We start from the raw sequence: 18,675 nt of genomic DNA, 5'->3' as shown, positions 1-18,675 counted from the left end.
AGTAAGCCAGGTGGTGACAGACAATTACCATGCAATCTCACCTATAAGTAGAACCTAATAAAAAAAAACAACTAATGAGCAAGCAAAATATAACCAGAGACATTGAAATTGAGAACAAACTAACAGTAACCAGAGGGGAGGGGGGAAGGGATGACGGGGGAAAGAAGGGGAAGGGTCATCAAGGAACATGTGTAAAAGGACCTATGGACAAAGCCAAAGGGGGGAAGGATTGAGGGTGGGATGGGGGAAAGTGATGGCAGGAAAATGGAGACAACTGTACTTGAACAATGATAAAAAAGAATAAAAAATAAACAATAAATAAATAAATAAATAAATATTCTTGTGGCACACGGGTTGAAAATTGCTGCTATAGAGATATCAAAGAAATATATGAAGCACATTTAAGTGCGCATACCTCATAACACACCAACATATTTGTGTTTTTCACTCTTTTTTTGAAATCACTTCTACAGACTTTGGTATGGTGAGAATAAACTCACTCAGGGTCAAAATCCACTATCTTGAAAGAGAAGTCTCTGCACCTATAAGTATATGACTTAACTACTGAGAAATCCAATTGCTTAGATGGAAATATATATCTATACATAGATACATGTACATATATCACTGTTCTTTCAAGACAGTAGCTTTCAATTTGCTAAGTCTTGCTATATAAAAAAGAACTCCCAGAATAAATACAGATGTTCTCTAAAATCTGAGGCTCAAAGAGAAAAAGAGCAACAAGACTCTTATTTGGTAATCTCTTATAGTTTAGTTTTGGCAAGCTTAAGATTAATGTAAAAGATGTTACTATACTTATTTTCAGAAAGATTTTTATTTTAATCCATGTTAACTTCCCCCTGGAGAATTCAATGTGAAATCCTCAATCCAAATTTCTCAGAGGAAGCACTGGCTTTGACTGGCAAGAGTATCATGAGCCTCGCTGCCATCTGGTTAAACATCATCTTCCTTTGGACACCTCCCAAAAGTGGGATTTTATTTCTATTCCAGACACAACTTAGAATACAACTTCCAATGCTCAGGAAGAGACAGTGAGGCAGTCAATGAAATGTTAACTTTTTAGAGACAGAGTCTACACACACAGGGAAGCACTTGGAGAGACTGCAGACCAATGAAATGTGGGCAACAAATAACACTGAAAAGCTCACCACTTGATGAAGGCTAAGGTCCATCTTAGACTTTTTATTGTCACCTTTAGGGCAGCCGGGAAATACAGAAATGGGACAGAGCAGACTCAAATCTGGGAAGACATCTGACACAGAGCAGGCACAGATGGATGTAAAGAATGTGTCCTGGATGATCTGGAAAGAGAATGCTATCATTTGGGAAAACATCTGGGCAGTTGCATTGTTTTGCAGAAGAGAAGGCAATAATTCCAAGCTTTCTCACCCTGTTTAAGATTTCTGTCATTCTTCCACTACTCTGTCACTGGGGAAGCTAGAAACGCGTTTGAAAGTCACTACAAAATTAACGGTATTTTGTGTGGGTATGTCCCATTTCTTAGTCTGCATTCAGCTTTACCATGTGTAGAACATATGCCACAACAGAATAGGGCCATGTTTGGTTTCTCGCTATGGGTCCCAGGTGAAATTTTGATATAAAACACCCAAAATAAACTTAACCATGAATGTTTTTCTAGCAGTCTGTGGTTGAATGTCTGATACACACTAACCAAAAAAATTTTATCTGAGGCCAATAACTAACTTTTAATTCTTAGAAATGAGTTAGATTACATACAATATTTTTTTCAGGCCACCACAATAAATCATATGAAAGGCACAGACTATCCAGCTAATGCTAGTTACATGTATGTATATATTGTATAGTTTATGATATGTCTGTATGTATATATTTGTATAGCTTATATTTCTTTATATCTGTTGGGATAAATACGTATTTTGTTATTAATATAATCATGCATTTCCTTTCTGCCCAAGAAATCCCACCTTTTACATACAAGGGTCAGCAATATTTGGGGCCACTTTCACTGTGCACTTAGTTTTCTCTGTGCCCTTAGTCATGCTTCTGGTTTAGAATGCAGGAATTGATTTTTAACAGGTTTAAAATTATAAGGGTCCAAACTTGAGAAACCCAAAATTAAAGAATTTGGATTGGTAAGGAGGCTAAAGGAGATGATGCAGGTCATAGAGCTGAACCCATGTCCATCATTGACTGTACAAAGGTGAGCAGCCAAGTAAATTACAAAGGCAGGCCAACCAAAGGTCCCAAGGTGACCTTTATCATATTTCTATGCTTATATTCCTTTAAATTCCTCCACTAAACAAAATAATACATTGCTTGTTTCCCACTAGCAAAGCTTATGGCAGAAGCTGAAGATCACTAGGAAATGGTCTGTGGTACAGGAAAGAATGGGCAGCAAAAGGAGGGGTGCCAACAGGAAACAAGGCCACAGTGGAAAAGGGTGAAACAATGGATGCAGTCTGGTTGTGTTAATCGAGGTGCAGTGGCAGCTGCTCCATAGCTGATAGTTGCCTTTTATGTGCCATGGATACACTGAAGGCTTCTACCTTTAGCCATTCAGGGGCCCTTGGGAGGATGGGTAATAAGAGAGGCCTTAGTGCAATGAAGAGTGTGCCCAAGACTAGTGTAGGGCCTGACAAGTAGCAAGAACTCAGAAAATGGCTTGGTTTGTCATTAGTAGCCAAATGTATCTATTGTAGTCTACTGTATTTAAAAAAGTTATTTCAGAAGCAAAATCTTCATTTTCCCTTAGTTATAAAATTAAGCGTAGTAATTAATAAATTTGCAAAAATAAAAAGTGTATTTATAATGCATTTGTGTATTTACACATATATGTGAAGAATAAAGCTAGAAAATAAAAGGAAATATCACTATCCTTTTATGCTTACTAAGTTTTTTTTTGGTTTCTATTATGCCACTATTTTGAATTTAGGAAATACTGTATAATTAAATGTGATTCCTGGAAAAAAGTTAATGTAATTAATTTATTATTTCTGGGACAAAAAATAAATGACCCTTGGTCTCTTCTACCAATTTTAAAATAATGGAAACATGCTTAAGATAATGATAAAAATGAGAGAGGGAGGCAGGAAGGGTGGAAAACGCAGGTCTCTTCTGAATAGTGAAATTTGACTGTCCTGGATATTATGTGTTGATTACTAATCATTTTTCTAAGAGCAGTAATTAGCTATTTTTCTGCAGCAAATGTAGACAACTTAAAGATGCTTCATCTTCATCTGTTTATCATTCAGCCTCAGAGGGTAAAGTAAACAAGAGCTGAATCACCTGTTCTATTTCCCTTCCAGGACTAACACTCAAAGAGCAGCAACATATCATCTTCCTCTGTTCCTCCCTGTCAGGGCACGGAGCCTGCCAGCGCAAGTCGCACAGAGGCACACCACTCCCCAATCTCAGATTCCTCATCGGGCACCCCCCCAGAGAGAGAGCTTCAGTGCCTGTGCATCCTCGGGCCTGCTGTGACGGACAGTCCAGAAACAGCCTTTTAAATATGTCCGGATTTCATCTCCCTGAAGGGCACACAGTTTTCATGACACAAAATAAAGGGTAAACTTCATTTATAATGCTTTTTGATCTTACATGTAATCATTACTTTGCACACATGCAGTGATGAACTGAAATGCAATGCAGACAGCCACAAAATAGTTTGAGGTTTTAAAAAAATATTTATATAAGAAAAGGTTCAAAACACTATTTAATGATCTAGTAATAATATTCACAAGAGGTACAAGTGCTTTCAAAAGCAGAATCACTGGCATGGGGTTATATACAATCTAATAATTAACATAATTTTTTCTTTTTTTCTATTAGTTTTAAGCCAAATTTTTGTATTCTCATTGATGTGACTCAATTCCTAATTTTTCTTAAAAAATAATAGGAAATGAGGAAAAATAACCAATAAGTCAAATGTTTCCATTGTATCACTATAAAGTTTTATTTAATGTAATGTTTTATCTCTTTAAAACTTGCTTAGAGACTAGATTTGTCTATTTTATTTGAATAGAGAAAATGAGATTATTTTTCTTAAATACCATCCTCTATAGATCCCCAGGATGAGGACAATGTAACAAACTGCAATTATCAAGGACAAGAAACTTAATACTTTCACTCTCCCATTCCTGCACACAAAACATGCTGGCAATAGTTCTGTTAGAGTAGGCAGTTAGCAGACATGAGCAGAGTCAGAACAGTAGGCCAGGTATAGAAAGTCACTGGGTATCTAGCAATGGGAAAACAAATATTGTAGGGTGGGATCTTGCCCCCAGAATGACCTTTTCTCCCCTAGCATATTGCTGGTCATGTGGTTCAGAATCCCTGACCATTCATACCACTGATCATGAACTTCAGACCCTCCCCCAACATTTTCTCCCCTGACATGTCCATAGTGGTGTGGTAGACCCCTTAGAAGAAGAATAAGGGGGCTGGAGAATCATCTCATATGACTCCCATAAAAGCTCTTGCATGACCACCCCTTAAGCATGAAGCCCTTAGGACAGTGAGGTTCTGACACTCATCAGATAATCTTAGTAACAAAGCTTGGATTTGTTGACCACAGCAGCCAAATTTCGGTCAAACTAGAGGTGGCATCTAGGCCTCAGTTGTATTTCAGCTCCAGGTCCAGAAGACCAGCAAAACCAGACAGAACATCCTTGGCTGACCTCGAGACCAGCCGAAATGACTAATAACTCCCTACCCTTATGCAGACCAATCAGTAGAAACCGCAGCCCGAAAGGACTAACCTCGAAAGCTGATAAATATTCTATTGAGATCCTGTTCTGAGGCCTCCCCTAAAGTCCCCACCTTTAGGAGACAGGTAAACAGCCCTAAGAGAAAGGGCCCAGCATGCCATTGCTTTTCCTCCTCCTTTTCTTTCCTCAAGGTGCATACCTTTGCTTTCTTTCTCATAAACTCCAAGGGCACCCCCCCCCTTTTTTTTGCCTCTGAAACTTGTTTCCTGAGTCCATGCCACCCAAGTGGCTCACTTCTTATATTTCTGTGACTTTCTAAATAAATTTTTGCTTGTATTTAAGTTCTTTGCTCTGAATTCTTCTTAGCCAGATTCAAGGACCTAGATCTTCCAGTGCTGTGACATCCAGTGCTATTTTCTGTTAACAGTCCCAATACTTAAATTTCAGCCACGACTTTAAGAAACATGCTGTAAAGTCAACTGCACAGAAGTCCATCACAGGTCTCCACTGCCTGCTTGAACCCATCGGTTTCACTCTCACGGCTGTAATTTACAAGAACCCTGAGAAGTCAGCTTTAAAGGATACCATTTTGACTTTCAAAATACGTAGCCAACGTAAATGTCAAGTTTCATAAGGTGTCTCTGTCTACCTAGAGCAATTAACATAAATTCCTGGCACAGTCTTTATTGACAACTTCTCTGTACCTCCAACAAAGTAATAGTACATTGGTTTCATCCATACCATCTTCAACTGACACCATGAACAGGAAATTCTTAGGCAAAGTCTATTTGTAGTTAGCAAGCAAAGAAGTGAGTGTCAAGGGAGATGTAAAATTAAAACTAATGCTACTTCTCTTTTTAATGAAGAAAGGATTGTTTTATGCATGCCTTAATTTGCATAACAGTAAAAATAAAGAGTCATCATTCTGCTTTAAGGATTACAGATTAAACAGACTTTGGAATCTCTCAATAAGTCATAATCTCTATGTGTAGATAAACAAAGTTAAAAAAGATATGAATATTTAAAATCTAAGCAAGTCATGTATTTGTACATAACAAAGTTTAAAACTTTGTTGGTAACAAGGCCAAATGCAAAATGGGGTAGTGGAGAAAACAAACTAGGAGCTCTTTGCTATGAAGAGTAATCAACATATAATTAAAGTGGATAAATACATGTATGTGTGTATAGATGACTGTCTATCAACCCCGGAAAAGAGCTGAAGAGTCTTCAGTCAGTTGTAGGCAGATGATGGGGCAATGATAAGAATAGATATGCTTGTGCAGTTTTTACTTTTGTACTCTCCTCAAACCATCAAACAATACCCTTTAAAGATTTCAGATAAGCAGTAGTTTCTCTAAGTGATGAAATACTTACCATGCTGTACCTATAAAATCAGCATAAAATATCTTTCTAAAAGTGTTAAGCAGTGCTTAAGAAGATTTCCACTGGTAAATGGATGTGTTTTTTGTGACTTTTCAGGTCATTGTTGATAGGATTCAGATGATCAATAAGTGCTTTAGGGCTCTTTTGCTCAAGTGCCAATAAAGATGCAAAAGTTCCCCTTCTGTTTATACTACATAGTCATGGGGAAGCACGGATTCAAGTGTCATAAATTTATTACATTTACAAAGTCTTAAGGAAGGAATCCTTCTTTATTACCCAGAATTGGAAAGCAGTTTTGGCACTGCTGTAATAGTAAGGGTAAATGTTGAATTGCCTAAATGCATATTTTGTAATCATCTAAATGCTTTCAATGCCCAAGCTAGATGTTCAGCAAAACAAATGCTTTAGAAACTATGCATTTTGGAAAAGTGCCCCTCTCAGAGGTTAGTTTACAGAGTTAGCACATTTTCCTAAAGGACCTACCACTGACCCACAAAATGGTGAATAGCCTATATCAAATAAAACTGCTGTTAAAGGAAAATCAATGTAATTTATACATTTAAAGCAACAGAAAATTCCAAATGAAGCTATATACCTCACCTGGTGACAGTGGCAGACAGCTCCCCATTTTCCCATTTTGTTAACTAATAGAGTTTCCTATAGGCATCAATCAATTCCAGGTTTGATCAAATAATTCCACAGTGAAAGTACTGAGGGCTCATTATTTGGCTATCAATTCTCAGTCCCCAATTTACTTGGTTTAGTTAAACTTTCAGCTAAATCCACACTCTAAAATATTTATAAGGATAAAAGATTTACACAATATTATTGATATTGTTCCATGTGCATTTTAAGTTTTAAAATTTAAATATTTTAAAAACTATCTCCCAAGTCTGTGGCTTGATGTTTTTATTCTCTTAATATACCTTTTGAAGACAAGTTTTTAATTTTGATGATATTCACATTATTAATGTATTCTTTTAGTAATTGTAGTTTTGGGGTGGTACCTAAGAAGTATTTCCCAATCCAAATCATAAAGATTTTCTCCTATGCTTTTTTTCCAGAGGTTTTATGGTTTTATGATGTTTTGCATTTTGTTCTGTAAGTTAATTATTTTTAAAATATTTAATTTATTTATTTGTTAGAGAGAGGGAAAGGGAGGGGAAAAAGAGAAGGAAAGAAACATCAGTGTGAGAGAGAAACACTGATAGGTTGCCTCTCCCATGTACCCTGACTGGGGACCAAACCCACAACTGAGTCATGAACCTTGATTGGGAAATGAATCTGCAACCCCTTACTTTGTGGGATGATGCCCAACGGAGACACACAGGTCAGAGCTGTAAGTTAATTTTTGTATTTGATACAAGGCAGGGGTCTAGGTTTTTTCTTTTTGCGTATGGATACTCACCTTTTCTAAAATCATTTGTTGACAGGTATACAGATAATCAAAGTGATATGCAATGAAGTACTATTGACCAATCAAAAGGAATTAGCAATTGACATACACAACAACATGAATGAACCCTGAAATAATTAGGTTTTGTATATGCCAGGCAAAAATTGTATATATTTTATATCCCATTTATACAAAGTTCTGGGAAATAAAAACTAATCTATAGTAACAGAAAGAACATCAATGTTTGCCTGGGGAGTATCAGGGCCAAGCTAGGGGTGAGAGGGCCAAGATGGAAGGATTAAAACATGGTAAGAGTTTCACAGGTATATACATGTCAAACTTATCAAATTGTCAGTTTTCCATATTGCAACTTATCGTGTGTCCTTATAGCTCCATAAAGTTATGTACTAGATATTATGTGTGTACCACACATGTACACATATATAAAATGTGTTTCAAAAGACTCCTCTTTCATAGATAATATTCACAGTGAAGTCATGTCACATTGTTCTTGACAAGGCAAGACCCTCTGAACAATTCTATTATCCAAATCAGTGTGTAAGTGTGGTTGGTTCATTTGCATGTTTGCTTATTGGGGGGAAAATACCTGCAGAAGTGTTTAAAAACATTTCTGATCAAAGCAGTATAAATATCTATTATTCAATTAAACATATTAATTTCCCCCATACTTTAGTTATATCATTAATGTTGAAGTCCAGAAAAAAATCACAAGATCAGCAAAAATTAGCAACTAGTTAAATAAAAATTGTTGGTAAAATTTGTCTCTAAAAAAGTATAATAGAGTCTTTTCTGAAAAATGCCTTCAAATGAAAGCAATTATGAAGGTAGTTACAAAGGCAGAAATTATTTAAAAAATCAGCGTAAGGGCAAAAGATCAGAATGTGGTGGTGAGATCTGCTCCCTGCTAGTTGTTTTAAGCCTAAACACATTGGCTTGGAGCACACGAAACCACAGTGATATGTGGAGGGGCTTGGGCAAGGGCCAACACTGGAACGCTTGGGAGCCTGCATGTACAGATTGACATCGGTTCACACAGAGATATGGATCCTGAGGTTACAAGCCTTTCTGTGATCACCCGACCGCTATTGTAACAAGGAGCTGTTCCCTAGAGTAGTAATTTCCTATACCACTGTTTTTGTGTGAGAACCACATTTGGTTGCTTAAGTAATAAGCTATTAATTCACTACCCATAAAAAGCATGAAATTCATTTTCTCATCAAATATTAACTGCAGCGCATTGCATTAGACTTGAAAATAAAATGTAATTCCTAAGCATGAGTAGTGTTCCAGGAAGCCCTTTCCTCTCACATTTTTCTCTCCTTGACACTTTATATTTTAAATCTATATTGCCATCATCTAGAAAATACAAACAGTTTTGTTAAACACACTGGGGATACCTTGCTTGACTTAACAAAAATTCCATAAATAAGAGTACATTAAATTGTTCAGTCATCAAAAGAAAGAGAAAATACAAAATGTTTAGTTTTTCTTCATTCAATATAATTTTAAATTGCTAAATCTATCCAAAAATATTTCAGCTTTATGGCTGATTAATTTTTATGGTTTCTGCAGTGCACATTTCAGAAATAACCAAAGAGTTAGGGCTAGCTAATCATTGCATTTTTATTATTAATAGCATTAATGACAGAACCATACCTATTTGAAACCATAGTAAAGAGTGGGGCAAAAGTAAATTTACAGTTGTGAGTATGCAAAATACAGAGCTTATTTTTGTATTATTACTTATTAATTAATGTATTATTTTCCATGTGAACTGTAAACCCACTTTTTCCCAACCCTGTATATGAGTATTACAGAAATAGAATATCCCAGTTCCACTGTTGTTTGTATGAGGAGGAAAAACAAGACAAACTTTATAAGACTTCAGGAATCTTCAGACTAGTTTTGAAGGATTACAGATCACGATTGTGAAGGTTAATAAACCAGGGTTTGCAGGACAGCTAGACATAGAATAAAATCACCAGTGCAACAGGAATCGAAAATACCTCCTCCGAAAAGAAATATACTGAATATAAAACATATATGGAAGGTTTCATTTATGGAGGAAAGCAGTCTCTTTGGCAGGGGCAGTTTTTAAAACCACTGTTACAAACATATGAAGAGGGCCATGTGTGGGGGAATTGCTTATTCCAGTGTTTAGGTGTATTTCTACTTTGAGAGGGAAGTCAGCCAAAAAGAATCACTGCTTGGGAATCTGTAGGAATAGCTGAGCCTAGTCTCCCTTTCTCTCTCTCTCTTTCTCTCTCTCTTGCTTTCTTCCCCAATCATGTTCCTAAAAATAAGACTGGGGACTTTGGGTGTCACATTCTTTACTTTGCTCTTTGACTATCAAAAGCTGATAATCAAACCCTACTTTTGTCATGCTATCTCCACTGCAAGCCACGCAATGAAGGAGGCTGGTTTTCCCTAATGTGAGCTCATTGTACCCATATTTCTATGTCAGAGCAAGATGAGGTCTGAAGGAACAAATCTGAGAAGACCACCAGTAAGTCTCACTAACTGAAGCTCCCTGAGGGCAGGGGCTGTCCAATTCATTTTTGGCTCATTGGTGGCTAGCACAGAACTAGAAACATGGTAGGTGCTCAGCAACTCTTTGCCAAGTGAAAAGGATAAAATGATTTGCATGCAATGCAAATTTTAAGAGGGAAAGAAATTATGAAACATAGTTCCAGACCCGTCCTATTGAAAATTCCAAAGAAAGAACACTAACGGTCAAATGTTAAGGTTGTATAATACTTCTCAAAGTCTCCAGCCTCAGCACTTCCTTGGGTAGATGGTTCTGGTCATCTCATTTCTGGGGCTTCTCATCTCCCAGAAAGCTCTTTCTCAAAGTATGTTTCCATGTCTCCCTTCATATAAACTCCACAGAACCACCTCTTTCAAATATTACCTTCTTCAATAAACCCTTCCAGTTTGTCATAGTGGTGGTAATTTCTCCCTTTTCTGAATGGTACAATATTTTGAGTAGTTTTTTAAAGAGTGTTTCACACTGATTTAAAAACACACACACACACACACACAAAGAAAACACAAAGCAAAAGCAGACGTGTTTCAAGATGAATTCATGATGAATTTGTTCTGCCTACACTGCTCTTATTCCTCACTCATTCTATTCCTGCTGCCTCAAGTATTATCACCAGCCCACAACCCTGTCCCCTACCTTCACATAAATATTCTTTAAAGATCCAACTAGGGAGTCACTTTCTCAAAAAAAAAATCTTCCCTGACTTCCTCCTCTTCTCTAGTACTAGCTGAGTTAAGTGCCCACCCATATGCTTTCATAACACCATAAACACCTCTTCACTCAGGGTGCCATGATTATCTGCGGAAATGATTATCTCCCACTGAACTAAGTCCCTTTGAGGAAAGAAATAGCACCTTCATCATTATGACATTTCTAGTAATTTGCTAGGTTTCGCTACCATAGTGGCTGCTCAAAATTTTATGAAAAAAAGTATTTGTATTAATGTGATATTTCCTGCATTGGACTGCGAGTTCTTTCAAGTCAAAAAATTCCCAATTCAATATTTTTGGTACATAGTATGTATGCAAAATGTATGGTCAGCAAATGAATGAATCATACAGCTTTTAGGCTGAAAGAAATCATAGATTTTTTTTCTGATTAGTATTTAACATATTTGTAATTGATATATATATATATAAAATTGTATGTGTTTTTTTCATTTAATATTATAAAGTTATAATTTTTATTTTGCTAAACAATCTTTACAAACATCATCTTTAAAAGCTGCATAATATTCTTTCAAGGAAATGTGCTCCAATGTTCAACAATACGAGAAAAAGAATAGATTTTTTAATACAACCTCCCTCTTTTACAAATGAGGTATGATCAACAAGCTAAGTTATATACATTTATTCATGGAATCAGGATTTAGGCATAAGTCTTTGGATTCTAAACATAACATTCTTTCTAGTACACTATGACATTTTAAAATGAGTAAATGAATGAACAAATGAATGATTAAATCACTTCTGAAGGCTAAGATATTAAGCAGTCATCACCCTGACTAGATATTTAGAAATGAGACCTTTGTTTCATGGAAATTTAACAAAACCCGCTGCCAAACTTTTTAATGAATTCTCTTAGGATGTATGAGGGGCTGAGAGTTATAGGCAATCCTTTAAAACAGAAACAGGGACATGTTATTTTCAAGATTCTGCAACTGAATCATTAATAATTTTAAAATCCGATGGGCTTTTGTTTAATCAGCAAAATCTTTCACATGCAAGAGTTCTGTACATTGTACACATGTTAAATTACAGTTAATACCATTTATCAACATCATGGGGAGTTAGTACTTGGCTCTGCAAATCTCAAAGGTATTGTACTAGGACCAGGAATCTCATGGATAAGGTGGAAGATTCCTCTGTTCCTCCCTGCTAACAGTGACTGCAAAGCATTGTAACAGCAACCTGAACATTATCTGTCAATTGCAAGGACCCGGCCTTCCTCTCTCTAGAAACTTACATTCTTATTATTCCTCAATCACCTATGAAAAAAATTGGTAATTACACTGCCAGAGACATCTGGGTTAAAGGAAGTTTGGACCAAGTGGTTTGGAAAGGGCCCTTTGGTGAAACAGAAATGAGAAAACACACCAGACTGATTGTCATCCTGAGCAGAGGGAGAGAAAGGTCAGGGGAATGTTTCTCAGGTAGGTGTGATTTTTTTCTCAACTGCTATGAGATTCCTAGATTATTTTTAACCTGATTATAATCACTAGTTCTAATGACTTTTGATTAAAAAGTCAAATGAAAACTTCTAATATAAACCTAAGTTTTCCCCAATTATTTTCTTTAGAGTCATATAACAGGCTCTATTGTACATAGAATTCAGGGGAAATGTTAGTATTTTAGAGAGCTTTTGTAAATGTTTATGTTTTAAATTCGAGGTGCTACCTAAAGTAAACAGTATGGTAACAGTTGCCTGCTGTTGACTTTTGTCTGGCATCAGCACAAACCCAGTACTATGGATGCAGCAGTATAAACACTGACACCGTGTCTATCACATAGAAAAAGCTTCCCAAGCTTAAATTCAGAAATATATCTGACCTAGACAAAGCAATGATCTGTCAATATTTTACCTTCTCCACTAGAAACTTCCCTTTCTACTTTGAGAAGTCTCATCTCCAAGACCAAGAAAACATCTCTTCAACCTTGAGAGTTCATTTTGTACATTTCACTTAATCCACTTAAGTGAAACTGTCTTCAAGTAGTCCCTAACAAGGGCTGGAGATCTCCTCCACCCCAAGGGTTGCTAGCTCTTCAAGACTCAAAACTTCAGAAGAAAGAGCTATGACAGTGACGTTACAGGAAGCAAAACCAATGTCTTACAGAGGCAAGCCCCAAATTCTACCAGGCTGTCAGTTACCCTCCACCTATTTAGAATCATGGACCTGTAGAAGTTAAGGGTAAGCTGAAAACTTGAGTCCTCTGCACAGACAGGCAAAGACAAGATCTTCATTAACCTCTCCTGTTGAGGTTTCTCTTTCTCCTGTTGAAAGGCTCTCTTTCTCTTTAAGGAATATCTGAAATAACTTCCTATAAAAACTGGGCAAAGGGGAATGAGTCTTCCAATTATTATACAGCTCCCTTCCCCAGGACCATTGGTATGTCTATAGTCCCCGTCATCTGGTGGTGGTTAATTTTCAGAGCATAAAAATTAGAAGAATCACACTTTGCAACTTGGCTTGTTCACTCTTTTTGATATATCAAAACTGAGCAGTTATAGAATATCCTTGAGAGAAACTTTAAAGCTCTCGATATTTAAAGGAATTCCCTAAAAATATCTTACAAATCTTCTTTATCAAAGAAAGTTTGCTTATTATTTTTACCTAAGGATGTTATTAATTTGTAAAACAAAAAGAAAAAATCACATGCTACTAATTGGAAACATTGTAAAATTCCTACTTGAATTATCAATTCAAGATGAAAAGTGACAAAAGAGACTATTTGAACATTTTGTTATATCTGATCAGAGTCCCAGATTGGGAAACTTTGATGTACAGAGCTCATATTTCTAATTTTATTATGATTTATATTTTTTCTAGAAGATTGCAACAAATATGCTTCTCAGGAAAAAAAACACTAAGCAATATATATACTTTTGTTCTTCCTTTTTTCCTTCTGTCTGCTCAAATTGTTGATTTTCTTCCTGGTTATGTCCTTACATGATCAGTTTCAAAAACAAACAAAAAATTATCTCGAACAAATGAGTTTTGATGTGTTTCATGCTACTGTTGAATCAGTGACTAAAAACAGAAAGAGATCTTAGCTCTCGATGCCTAAAACACACCACATGCTTTCTCACCTCCACATTACACCTCTTGCATTAATTTGTAAAGGTCAGCAAATTTGCTTATATGATTACATAAAAATAATCTCATTTTTAAAGGTTGTTAGTTTTTAATTTTCTGCTGATAATTAATGTTTCAAACTAAACATACTGTTTTAAATGAGTGTTTTTAAATCAACCCAGAAACACATAGAAGACAATGAAATGGGTTTGACAAAAAGGCTTTGGAAGCAAGTATTTCCATCATGATTAGTTATGATAGTATGCTACATGTTCTTAAAAATGCTTTGTAGCTTTATCCAGTACAGATCTTGTATTGCTTTGGAATAAGAAAAACAGCAGAGACAAAGGAAGTTTTCAGAAAGTGACTCTGTAGAGCTTTGGAGTAAGGGAGCCACACTTAGGAGCTGCCACTGTGGGTTGAGGCAGCTCAGTCAAATTAACCTTAATTAACATTATAAGAAATTTAACCTTACAAAGCTAACCTGTATATCGTGGAGTTTCCCGCCCCCCCAATCCCACCCCCAAACTAGAATGTAAACATTTTCAGGACAGGTTCTGCAAATGATTTATAATGCACTTGACCCTGCGCTTTCTTTACACATAAAAGCCCCCTCAAGCATGGGATTCTCTGTTGGAAAATACATGGGCAGGTAGGGATGAGATAAAGAAAAAAGAAGGAATAGTGGCCACCATTTATTAAGCATTTGTTACATTCCAAATAGTGTACTAGGTCCCCCTTTTTTATCCTCACCTGAGGATATGTTTACTGATGAGAGAGAGAGAGAGAGAGAGAGAGAGAGAGAGAGAGAGAGAGAGAGAGACATTGATGTGAGACAGAAACACTAATCAGTTGCCTCTCGTACATGCACTGACCAGGGATGGAATCCACAGTCTAGGTATGTGAGCTGAATGGGGATTGAACCAACAACCTTTTGGTGTACAATGCTTCAAACAACTGGACCACCCAGCCAGGGCTGTGCTATGCCCGTTTTATATACTAGTGCTTATTTCTCACAACACCCAGGGTGGTAGTTATTTTATATACAAGGGAAAGATGGAGAGAGGAAGGAGAGAGAGGAGAGGAAGGATGGAGTGAAGGAGGAAGTGACTTGGTTTAACCCTGTGTTCTCCTGGTGAGGAAACTGAAAGCACAGAGAGTGACTCCTCTGTGCCTAATGGCAGATCAACACCCAAAGTGTTCCTCAGACTTATGATCCAGTGTTTCTCCAATTTTCATTACTGATCTTCATTGGAAATCAATTAAAAGAAACCTGTAAAAGTCTAAGAGGCAACTTACTCCCTAGAACCTTTGTAATGATCTAATACTTCAGATTGGAGAGACAGTGTGCCATGCTGAAAATGTAACCACGGAGACCAGTGGATCATTTTCCTAAAAAGACTCACACTCAGCATTGCACCAAAAGGTGCCTACTAGATAAAAATGAACTTGTGGACTTTAAGTCACATTAAACATAAATACAGCACAAAATATGGTATGTATAGTTTTGTCACTATAATTCTGATAGGGATAGGTGATAAAATAGGAGAAAACTATTAAAATATATTGCCAATTTTAAAGCAACAACAGTTCATTTGGCTAAATTACAAAATATTTCACAAGGCCATATATTTCAGTGTCAGGGAAATACACTAACATTATGGACTATTCTACCTGTCTGAAAAATAGTTTTCTTCCCTTGTCCGTTCAAAATTTTCAAATATAACATAATTCCTTGATATGTTGTTTTTTTTTTTTTCTTTCAGCACCTATTCTCTGGCCATCTGCAGTCATTTCAAACATAACAACCACATGCAGGTGTGGGACCCAGTGAATTGTTGGGGGAAACACTGCTGGCTGATGCAGAAGTAGCTGCAGTGCAGCCACAGAAATGTGAATGGACATTAGTTATCCTCTGATGTGCAGTCTCTCGTGAGCAGGATGACTCTTCCTGCAGCAGATTCCTAGTCCACTAGAATCACAGTGACTGGGAGAGTGGGTGAAGAATATGTATGCGATAATATGTGTCTTTTAAATAGCGTGACTCTCCATTAAGACTATTAATGATGGTGATAATAGACACAGTAATCATAATTTATTAGGCTTCAATAATATGCTGTTTGCTGTACAACAAACTCTTAAAGTCTTGAACAGATGTGCTTAAAACCAAATTGCAAAACAAATAAGCCACCTCCTACTGTTAAAGGGTAGTTTACATATTTCAGAAGCAACAACTTAATAAAGATTCAGAAATCTCATAAGCGTTTGGGTTTCTTTTAACAAAAAAGCTTTCAAGAGTCAGTCAGAAACACTGACAAAGCGAAAACACTCGTGCTCAATATGTTGTGTAAAGAATGGTAATAAATACATTTAAGGGAGGTGGATTTTAATAATAATAACAAATTTTGTTTTCTTACCCATGGCTGCCCGTGAGGCACATTCTTAAGTCGACTTGTGTGACTGTGGCTATTTGTCAAAACTTGCTTCATCATTTACAGTCTCAGAGTTCTTTTCCTTTTAGCTCAGTGTTGTGATGGAATCGATACAAATCTGCTCTTAAAATATCTGTCTCTGACCTGTGTTTGTTTTAAGCTGCATCATTCATAATGGTGATGGATAGGGAACGCTATTTCTCTTTGTCTGCACAGAGCGCCACAGCATCAAAAGCGCATATATTTTATGCCCAAGGTCAGAAGAAAATTAATGGATAAAGAGCTAGATAAAATAGAGTTCAAGCTGCATGGGCTGAGTGAACTCTACAGGGTACAGACCAGGCAGGCAGTACAAAGCCCATTATACTTAAACACTCTTGAAGCATTTCAGAAGTGGAATCGTTTCCACAGGCTAACACATAAAAGCACCAAGCTCTCTCCTGAAAGCACCAGGCTACCGCGGAGAGCCCACAGGTGCACACTGTCCTGCTCACAGGTGTCTGCAGCACAGTCTGTCTATCAGTGTTTACCTTCAGCAATACGCCCGTTTGGTATTTATTACTAAAGTTAAACAAGTTATGCTTTCTTGCCATCAATAAACTTCTCTTTTAAGGCTTTCCTACTGATACTATCTCTGCCTCTCACTGTCTAACTCTGCCTGAGGGATGCTCAAGAGTTTGAGGTCAGCTGGTTCTGACAAAAACAAAGTTTTATAGAAAACAGTTCCCCTCCACTTTCTGGAATGTTCAACTTCAGACACCCAAATGTTAACAAACTAAGTAGAATTTAAGAAAAAAAATACTGGGAATTCTGATATCTAGCCTGTAGCATACTATAAATACTATCCATGAGGATTTACTGTAGCTTATACCACCTGTGCATAAACATACAAAGAGAAGCATCTTGAAGAACTAATCAATTCAAAACCAATGGTTTTCTTCACACACCTTCCTGAGGAGAGAGGTACTACTTGTTTGGTGGATAAAGAGCATTTAAGCAAAGTCATATTGTAATTTAACCTAAAAACCTCAGTTTTAGAGTTAGAAAACTAGTATTTGATAAATAGACAGTGAAAGGCTCCCCCCTTTTGTTTATTTCATTTTGTTTTTAAGGAAACTCTTAAAAACAGTTGTAATTTGTTCTGTACAATAAAGCCTTGGACCCTATGAAAATGTATAAGGAAATGCTTCTAAAAGCTGAGGAAATTGCCCATTATCTCTGAGAATGTGCTCTGTTAAGATTCTATCAACATAAAGCCAAAACTCATCCAGAGCATGAAGAGAGGAGTTTCTGGTGACAGTCCTTGGTCACGGTCTCTTTCAGGCTGATTACATGGCACAGGGAGGAATAAAATTACAAAAGAACCAAAGTTGGCAAAAACAAAAATGCAGTGTCCAGGGATTATACCAAAATTAAAACCCAAATTCAACAATCTAGGTTTAACACTGAAACGTAGAATGTTTTTCCCACATAATTTATAAATAGATACAGGTAGTATTCAATGGACTCTTTTAAAAATATAATAAGCAAATTCTGGATACCAGTAACACTGGCTTGAATTAGCTACAAGTTAGGTGTGACTTCAACCATAAACTTAATCTTCTTACTTCAGTTTGTCAGGAGAGAATCTCTAAGGTCTCTTCCGCCTAACAAAGGGCAGAAAGAACTAAACCCTCCCCCAAACCTGCTATGATATGCTCTTAACATAAGAAGCCCAGGTTTATGATCTGAGGGTGCAGGTCTTTGCATTTTAATAGCAGGGAAGAGATGAGACTTTCTCCCCCAGATCCGTGGGGCACTAACATAGACAAAATGACTTCAAGAAAAGTTCTCATCTAGGGAAAAGCAATTGTGAGGAATTTGTAAGAACTATGAAAATATTTATTAAATGGCAATACAAAGTTTAAATGAAGACTAATGCTCTAAAGCTAAAAAGGAAAGAAATTAAGACTACACACAATACAAAAAATTCTGCAATAGAGTAACTTCTACAAGAAGTACCTGAGTCATCCTCATTAGAAGTTTTCAAAAACAGGTACACAGGATGAAAACCTAGTCAGGGGAGGGGCTGGGTGGAGGTGAGCAAATGGGTAAAAAGGGGAACAACACTAAGAACATAATAAGATACAATAAAAATAATGAAAAGTAAAAACTACTCGTGACACACATAAAAAACAAACACTTGCATTACATGTGTCACTCTCTAGTGTGAAAAAATATTTAAAGGACAATGTAGCAACATTCCCACCATTTAACATGAATTTTCATATTTTGCATATCATATCTATATTTTACATATATTCTACATTACATCATTATTAAACACAGAATAATGTCCATATTGGTTTGCATGATGTTTCCACGTGTATCATAAATATTCCCAAAGTTTCACCACT

At 36.5% G+C, this 18,675-nt stretch overlaps 1 protein-coding gene across 8 annotated transcripts in view; it reads right to left on the bottom strand.

Moving 5' to 3' along the window:
* PTPRD (protein tyrosine phosphatase receptor type D) overlaps nucleotides 1-18,675 on the bottom strand; it is a 514,409-nt gene that overhangs the window by 228,900 nt on the left and 266,834 nt on the right. The window lies entirely within an intron of this gene.

This window comes from Phyllostomus hastatus, unplaced genomic scaffold (genome assembly GCF_019186645.2).
Source record: "Phyllostomus hastatus isolate PE091 unplaced genomic scaffold, TTU_PhHast_1.1 phas_contig_34, whole genome shotgun sequence".
NCBI lineage: Eukaryota > Metazoa > Chordata > Mammalia > Chiroptera > Phyllostomidae > Phyllostomus > Phyllostomus hastatus.
This window is presented reverse-complemented; position numbering and strand designations above follow the sequence as displayed.